The 9,130-nt window shown below is 37.1% G+C and overlaps 1 non-coding gene across 1 annotated transcript; it reads left to right on the forward strand.

Annotated features, from left to right (window-relative positions):
- The first annotated feature begins 5,261 nt into the window (after positions 1–5,261).
- Positions 5,262–5,364, forward strand: LOC115939404 (U6 spliceosomal RNA). Its single transcript, XR_004074216.1, has one exon. It is a non-coding gene; the product is annotated as a U6 spliceosomal RNA (small nuclear RNA).
- The last annotated feature ends 3,766 nt before the right edge of the window (positions 5,365–9,130 follow it).

Genomic DNA, 9,130 nt, shown 5'->3' on the forward strand with positions numbered 1-9,130 from the left:
CTTAGGTGACCTAAGGGCTTGCCAAAAGTCACTGCATTAACGTAATAGAAGACACCTTTATGGCTCTCAGTTACTTAGGAAATTCCAAGTGTTTTAGGAGCTCTGTGCCCGGAACAGGAAGAAGACCAAATATATACTTCTTATTATAAATCACATCACAATGACCTAAGTATGTAAAAATACCGTTATAATCCAGTGATGGTTAAGAGCTTGGATTTTTAAGCCAGATTTGTCTGGGTTCAAAACCAGCTATTTCGGGGTGCCTGGGTGGCTCAGTCATTAAGTTTCTGCCTTCAGCTCAGGTCATGATCCCAGGGTCCTGGGATGGAGCCCCGCATCGGGTTCCCTGCTCTGCGGGAAGCCTGCTTCTCCCTCTCCCACTCCCCCTGCTTGTGTTCCCTCTCTCGCTGTGTCTCTCTCTGTCAAATAAATAAAATCTTTAAAAAAATTAAAATTAAAATTAAAAAATTTTAAAAAATTTTAAAAAAACAGCTATTTAATTTACTAGGTGAATGACATTTGAAGTAACAGAAATGTTACCTAACATTTGTGTGCTCAACAGGGATAATATTAGAACCTTCCTCATAAAGTTACTTTGAAGTTTAAATGAATTGATACATCTAAAGAACCTAGAATAATGCTTAGCACATAATAAGCACTGTATGTATTAACTATGATTATAATAGAAGAATCTACGATGTACTCTGGGAGCAAGGAGAAGGAAAAGTCTAATTTAGTCTGCAGGGTGGAGTAGAACCTCCAAAGAGCTGGGCTCTGCAGACCAAGGGGAAGAGATTAGTATCAAATCATATTTGGGGAACTTTACAGACTGTATCAGTTTTTAAAGGGTGAAGTCTGGATAAATCCTGGTCTGGATGAATCCTTTAGCATAAGCTCATCATTCAAAGATGACTCCATTCCAAATGAGTTTTCTACCTGTTAGGGTATTATACAGTTACATCTGGCTAGAAGAAGCTCTATTCTATCCAGTTAAATGCTTACTACTTGTCTATAAAGCCAGTTTTTTTCAATCTCCCTTGTGTTAGATTGCACTTATGTTAGTTACGCAGTCTAAATCCCATTCAGAGCAAAACAGAGGATTGACTCACACTTTAGAAATTTTCTCTCCATGTTACTGATATGGGAAACAAAGGCAGAAGGAAATGTAGATAAAATTAAATTTCCTTATAACCTGCAGCCCAATGACAAATACTTGAGGCAGGCAGAGTGTAACATTTCTCCAGGAAACTCCCAACTGTCTTAAGTTTAATGCTTTGCTAGCGGGAAAAGCAACCTTAGCTTGATAATAGCTAGGCCTCCAGGATCCTGTGAGTCTTCTCTACCATATGAAAGTCCTTTTGGAAACTTCCCTTGTCTTTACTTCCCCCAACTCTGAGAGATATACTCAGTCACCCCTCATACTTAAAATGCAGCTCTTTCTGTCCGTGGGTCCTCTCCCTGTGCTTTAATAAAACCACCTTATTGCACTGAAGATGTCTCAAGAATTCTTTCTTGGCCATTGGCTCCGAGCCCCACCACTTCAAACCACATCATTACTAGTTCTAAAACTTGCTCAACTTAATAATAACTATTAATTTTTCAATTTCATTCCCAAGGAATTTCAGATTTTCAGGCTTTACTATGAATGAGTGTACAACATTTAGAAGGCTAAAAACAAAGGAAGGAAAGCCAAAGAGGAATACCAATTTTCAGCATCTGCCCCAGGGCTTTGCAACCTAAGCACCACTCTGCTTCTTTTTGAGGTGACTACATCCGCTCTTCTCTAGCTATTGGAATCTCTCCTGTATATGTGGGAGCATTTGTCTCTCTGACAAAGTTGCAACATCAGGGAATTTCTAGATAGGTATCTCTGAGTGAAAATTCCAAATTATATGCATCCACCCCTCCTTATATTATAATTACTCTCTTGTGGCTTTTAAAAAATAACTACACACATCATCAGTTTCACAACTGCTTCAGAGAGGGTAGGATTAGTATGCAAACTCCTAGAGAAATTATGCAGGTGACCACAGTTATTAATGTGAACATTGTTAAAAATGTTTGAATGCTGTTACGCTGGGACCAATAGACCAAATTTGAAGATTTTATCAACAAGAGGCTGTTGACTCAGTACTTGAGAACTAAAATAAAGGGATTTGAGAGTGTTGTTGCCTGAGCTGAATGCTGCCTGCTTTGGGGTTTTCCCTCATAAAGAACATCATGCAGTATTTTGGGGTAACAGTAAATTTTTCCTTTAAGAACCACAGCTAAAATTACAATCTGGTAGCTCTTTTGCTATGTCTTTATATGATAATTAGTCATCAACAATCTTTTTCTCTATTAATTTCACTTTGGTCAAATATTTTTCAGAATGAAATGAGAAGACAGGAATTTCCTGCGTATATGCAAATTCATTTATTATGAAACAACATATAACATCATAGACTATTACAATTGAGAAAAACCATAGATATATTGATTTTACTAGTGATTTCACTCTTTGGTCCAGGAGGTGAAATGCTTGCACATCCTGGTTGTGTAGGGCCTGCACATTTCCTTAAGTTATTCCTAGGCCCTCCAGGGGGTCTCAATTTCTAACTCAAATCAGCATTATTTAAATGATCAGACAGTTCACTGAATAGTACTTGGTACTGTGAATAAATTGGGCTTGCTCTTTCCATTCCATACCATTTTTTATCTGTCTGTTTTTCTGTACAGGTGGAGGATAGGACTTGGTACATCAGCTTACTTTAGTAAGAGTGGTGAATTTGCCTGAGCCTGAATCTAAACAAAAGCTTACCCAGCTGGAATCAGATCACTAATCTGTACTGTTGGTATAATATTTTTGCATTTGTTGATTCGTTATTAAGCCCTTTTATTGTTCTCATGTCCCAAATTCCGTCTTTATATACACTCCAGCACTCAGGCTATAAAAATGGACTGTTTCATCACCAGGTCTTTTTAGAAATAAAACAATTATCATTTATTAATCTATTGATTGATTGTAAACATGTGGAAAAAATAAATTAAAATGAATTAAAATAGAAAGAAGAAAAAATCATTTGTATATGAAATAATCATTTTTTTGAAAGAAAAAGAAACTTTGTTTGTTCTTAACCTATAAATTGTAAATAAATTCTAATTGCAGAAACTTTAAACAATATTGATAATCAAAAAGAAGTGAAAAAAATCTAAAGTTCATGTACATTACTTTATTGTGTTTGTTTTTTGTTTTTCTGTGTGTGTTTGTGTGTGTAGTCAAGTGGTTTATTTCCAGGATTGGAATAGTATAAGAAATATCGTTTATATCCTTTCTATTCCATCTAAGGCTTAGTTACAAGAATTTCTTCTTTCTTTAAATGGCTCTCAAGGTCATGGTTTTTAGTAGTGGTATTAGAATCAAACAGATGGAAATTACATATTTATCTAACCATTCATCCAAGTGACAGAAATTTAGTTTATTTTTTCATTTTATTACAAAATAATGCTTTAATGAACATTCATATACATAAATATTTATGTTTCTCTCTGATATTTTTAGGTCAAATTCCTGTAAGTGGTATGGCTAAAGACAATTTAAGTTTTTAAGATAGATTTTTGAATATATCATCAAATTTCCTTCTAAAAATGTTGTACCAATTTATAAACTCACCAACATTCACTGATATACCTTCACTGACTGCAACACTGAGTATTATCAGTCTTTTTAATACCTGATGCTGATTGGTAAACAATAGTATATTCTTAATTTAATTTGCATCTTTTTCTAAAGATTTTATTAATTTATTTGAGAGAGAGCAAGCACGAGAGCACCAGGTGGGAGGAATGGCAGAGGGATAGGATGAAGCAGACTCCCCGCTGAGCAGAGAGCCTGATAATGGGGCTCAATCCCAGGACCCTGAGATCCTGACCTGACCTGAAGGCAGCTGCTTAAAGGACTGAGCCACCCAGGTGTCCCAAATTTGCATTTTTAAATTACAAATGAAACTAACATCTTTTTCTCCATCCTTTGTATATCTTCTATGAATTGCTACTTATTTTTTTCTATTGAACATGCTTATCTTTTATTTTGATTTTTAGAAGTCTTTTTTAATTAAAAGGTGTTAACACTTGGTCGTATGCATTGCAAATATTCTCCTTCTTTGTAAGTTGCTTTCTTATCTGGTTTACATGTTTTTAGGAGTAGATTGTGATGCTAATAACCTTGTTATGAGGAGAAATTAAAGACATGATTGATCTGGGAGGAACTGATTGAGTTAGGCACAGGAATGGTGGTCTTTGGATTGCATTAGAATTTGGATGATTGGCTTACTGTTTTGGACAATGAAATTATAATTTTGGTACTTTAACCTCTACTATTTTAACTCTCAAAACAACCCTTTAAACTGCTATCATCATAATTGTAAGTCACAGATCTACTAAAGTGGCAAAAGCTGAATTTACAAGCCAGTTTTGTCCAATGCCAAAGTCTATTCTTATGATTATACCACGTTACTTCTAAAGATTATGTAAGTTTTTTTTTTTTTATCCCTATGCTTCAGTATGTTTTAAATGCCTGCCTGATATTCCATGCAGTTGGTGTTCCATAAACTCACCATGACTGAGTTCATTTCTCAGCTACATAGATGTGGACACAAAGGACACAGAAAGCATAAGTATCTTGTCCAAGATTACCGAGCTAGTAAAACTAATCCAGGGAAAGAGTTTGAGAAGTCCAAGAATCGTGAGATCTATTCCATCAATCTTTTCATTTTGTGTTTCTTCCTTTGCTCTTTATGCCTAGAAAGTTCTCTGCCTAGAGGTAAGAGACAATCAATTGTTTCCTTCTAATTGTTTCTGGTGCTGGTTTGCATATTTATATTTAACTCAAGACTATCTGGAATATATTTTGGTAAGAGAAATAAATTAGAGTTTTTTTCCTAAGGGAGGGTCTTGATGAAATGATTCCAAGTTTTATCTGAAAGAATATATAGATGGTAATTGCTGAGAAACATTTGAAGAAGAGAATTAGAACAGAGAACTAGTATTGCCAGAAATTTAAAAATAATAATTATGCAATAATTAAAACAGCACACGCCGTTTTAAGAAAAAAATCAACTCTGTTCAGTGTAAAGGAACAATTAAAATGATGTGAAAATCTTTTTTTCTCAAAGAACATATTAGTTTATTAATTTGGGATTTGATGATTTTTCAGATCTAAGGAATGTCAAAATAATAACTGAAAAAATACAACACCCCAAATAAAAATCCAAGCAAGCCTAGTGCTTGTTTCTGCAGCATATATACAAAAATTGGATCCATGCAGAGATTAGCATGAGCCCTGCCAAGGATGACACACAAATTTGTGAAGCATTCCTTACTTTTCAGTTAGGCAAGATGATTTTTATACCTCAATAAAGCTGGAAAAAAACCCCCAAAACTCCAAGCTTAAATTTTCTCATAACAAGGCTTGCCCTTCATGAATTGTGACAGTGAAATAATCCTTTTGACATGGTGCAGTTACTATGGCTATAAACATAGGTGTCATGGCAGATGTTGGCTGCAGAGACTCCTTAGCTGATGAGCGAACACTTTGGAGCTTTGTTTATGTGGGTGTGGTGCTTTGTGCATGCTCCACACTCCTGCCTCCTTGCAAGGTGCATCTGATGCAGAGCACTATCTTTCCTCTTAACCTATCTTTCTACTTTTGAACTGCAGTTGGGTTGGGTTATTATGGGCTGTGTCTTCTTCCTTGTCGTGCTGGGATTCGGATAAGCGGGAACCTCTCCCTGGAGTTATGAGGATGTTCACAAGGGTCTCCAGGTGGAAAGCATTTGGCCTTCACATGATGTAGAAAAGAAAGGAGAGCTTGGAAAGACAATAATCAAGGAGTTTTAAAAATAGGAGGAAGGGGGCGCCTGGGTGGCTCAGTTGGTTAAGCAACTGCCTTCGGCTCAGGTCATGATCGAGTCCCGCATCGGGCTCCCTGCTCAGCGGGGAGTCTGCTTCTCCCTCTGACCCTCCGCCCCTCTCGTGCTCTCTCTCTCTCAAATAAATAAATAAAATCTTTAAAGAAAAATAGGAGGAAGGGTTTTCTTTCAATCTTCTATTATTCAACCAAAAATCTATAAATGTATATGTGGTTGTCAGGATGAGGAACTCAATATCAGAAATGGAAAACTAAAGGTTAGCTATGAACCCCGAGGTTGAGGGAACTTATATGCTAATCCTTTTTTCCTCAGTGACATTTTCAGAAGTACAGGAAATGTATTTCCTTCTAAGAAAAGCAAGCATGGCAAGATCCCAACTTCTCTATAGGAATCTGTCAATTCTATTTTTCTACTCCTAATTGCCCTGGATTCTTAAATGACATCTGACTCCTGAACTCTCCAAGTTGTAGTCTGGATGACGCACTCTCATGTCTCTACCGAAGATGCAGTATTGCTTCAGTGGAAAATCATGCCTTACTTGTAGCCCTCGAGTGGTATAAGCTAAGGCTTTTTTTCTCCCCAGATGAGGGATGTTAATATAGAGAAAATCTGCCACTCTGATTTGCAAAATTTATAGAAACTCCAACTTTCAAGTGCTAGTTTATGAGGAATGGCTTCTGTTTATTTTTCATCTTTGCATTTTCTATGGTACCTTGTAGCATAAAGTCTTATGCATATAATTTTTCAATAGTAGAGCAATAAATACAAACAATAAATCTTGAACTGAGGGGTCTAATCAAAGGAAAAGTTTTCATTAATTTCAAGACCAGGAGGCAAAAAAAGAGAAACATGTTACAAAACTTACTGATTATTTCTTCCTTACGTTTACCAGTGGCCATAATTTAGTAGAAAGATCCCTCCCAAATGTCTCAGCTTTCTTTTCTAGGAAGACTGTATACAGGCGTTATAGAAAGTAGATACTCCCTTTTGCCTTGAAATATTTATCCTTTTGCACTGTGAGAGCTGAAGTTCAAGTCTCTCAGATTCAGACTGATCAGCAGTGTTTTTGGAAATAAGTAACATTTTTCCTTCATTATTGGATACTTATGTATCTATTAGGTATGGTTCTTCACTGCACACTCCTTGAACTTTTTTTTTTTTTTTTTTGAGAGAGAGAAAGGTGGGGGAGGGACAGAGGAAAAGGGAGAGAGAGAATCTTAAGCACGGAGCCCAACGCAGGGCTTGATCTCACAACCCTCAGATCATGACCTGAGCTGAAATCTAGAGTTGACTCAACCGACCGAACCACCCAGGCACCCCTTGAATTTTTTAATACTAGTAGATTAATTTGAAATAATCCCATCAGCAGACTGAACTAAACTCGGGAAGTCATGATTTAGTATTAAAGGATGGCAACCAGGAGTAATGACTGTGTCTTTAATAATGAGCCGGTAAGACCACACAGCATGAGGAACGAAACCCAGGTGATAGCCAGTGGGGAGGAGGAGGGCAGGGTAAAAGGAATTAAGAAAAGGAGGAAATCTGTTTGCGAACTGACACCAGGGACCCTGAACTACAGCCCAAAATACATCGATATCTATGAACACCGGGGGTCTAGAGCGGAAATTATAAGACATAGGTATATTTTGACAGGCCGACTCTGATTTCTAGCTCTGGAGTTTTCTCTAGTTTCCACTCATTTCCCACCCTCCCTTAATGTCCTTTGTACCTAACACTGTCTTTCTCTCCATAAAGACAATAGTTTCTCTGACACTCCTTTCCAGAAACTGGGGTCTTGCCCTCAGAGTTAGAGTTCCCACTAGCTGAAAATTGACTGATAATCAATGCTACCTGGATGTCTGTGTATTGCCCTACTGGAAGACTGTCTTCCTGCCATGTCCTATCCATCTTCTGTTACATTTTTCTCATCTGGGATTTGATTGTTTCATTGTCACTATTCTTTCCATGTAGTGTGTTCTACTTTGCTTCTCTGAGCAGACCCTCGTGCAATGCCAGATCTGCCCTTACACGCCTTTAGGAAGGGCTGGTGCTGGACCTGTGTTTTGGACTGTCCCCCTGGTTAAAAACAATCCTGGTTCTCAATCATCTGTTCATTCATCAAACATCATTCATATCCCTACTGTGTGTAGGTACTTGAGATATAATGACAGAAATAACCATGGATGGACACAGGAACTCTCACATACTGTCATGGGAGTGTAAATTGGTAAATGACATTGGGAGACAATTTGGCAATATTTTGCAAAGTTGCAGATGGAGACTCCCTATTATCCAGGTATTTCCTGTCTCAGTTTGTACTTATAAAAACTCTGTTTCTCAAACAAAACAAAACAAAAAAAAACCCCACCACCAACAAAAAACAAACCAGAAAAAAAAAAAATTCTTGTTTCTCTTCATTTGTTTCACATACTTCTCTTTCATTTATAACATAGTATATAGATTATATAAAATTTATAATTAATGGACATTGTGTGTAGGTACTTAAATTCACTAAAGTGAATTAAAAAGTTATTCCTTGGATAATGATGCTCAGTTGGAGCTCAACTCTTTTCTTTACAAAGTTCCTTCCAAAAAGAAGATACCTACCCCACTCCCACAGTACATCTGATCTCAAGTATTTCAACTTCTGTCAAAATTCTCAGGCTTGAACTGCAGCACAGCAGATCCTTCCAAACGCAAATATGACAGCACACATTACGTATTGTCAGTTCTTTAAAATACAGAATTATATACAATTCTATTATCCATCTACTTAAAATATTCATATGAATTAAACATTTGTGACCACAGAGGAAAGTATAAGGTTTAAGATGTGCTCCCTATGAGAAGGTGCGACCCACATCTAAATCAGTGCTATTCCATAGCCATTAAAGAAACAAGTCACTCCCCCCCATTTACTGTTTCCAAAGGAAAACCGCTTAATTTTTGTTCTATTTGAAGCCAAAGCATGCCTTCACATGCAAGTAAGACAGTGGAGAACAAATGAGAAAGTGAAGAGGTGACCCTGAGATGACCCTCCAGAACTTGTGCAACCCACGTCTCCAGCTTCATTAGCTTGTCACTACAAACTGAGGTGACGTTTCATTTTTGCGTCTAGATAATGATGCTTAAAGACTCTATCTGATTATCAGATGTCGGCACCTGTTTGGAGAGTTTGCAGGGTCTCGCCTTGCCTGGGGCTGGGAGCTCTGCTACAGCCA

The sequence above is a fragment of the Leptonychotes weddellii genome, chromosome 2 (genome assembly GCF_054177405.1).
Source record: "Leptonychotes weddellii isolate Sample4059 chromosome 2, ASM5417740v2, whole genome shotgun sequence".
Classification (NCBI taxonomy): Eukaryota; Metazoa; Chordata; class Mammalia; order Carnivora; family Phocidae; genus Leptonychotes; species Leptonychotes weddellii.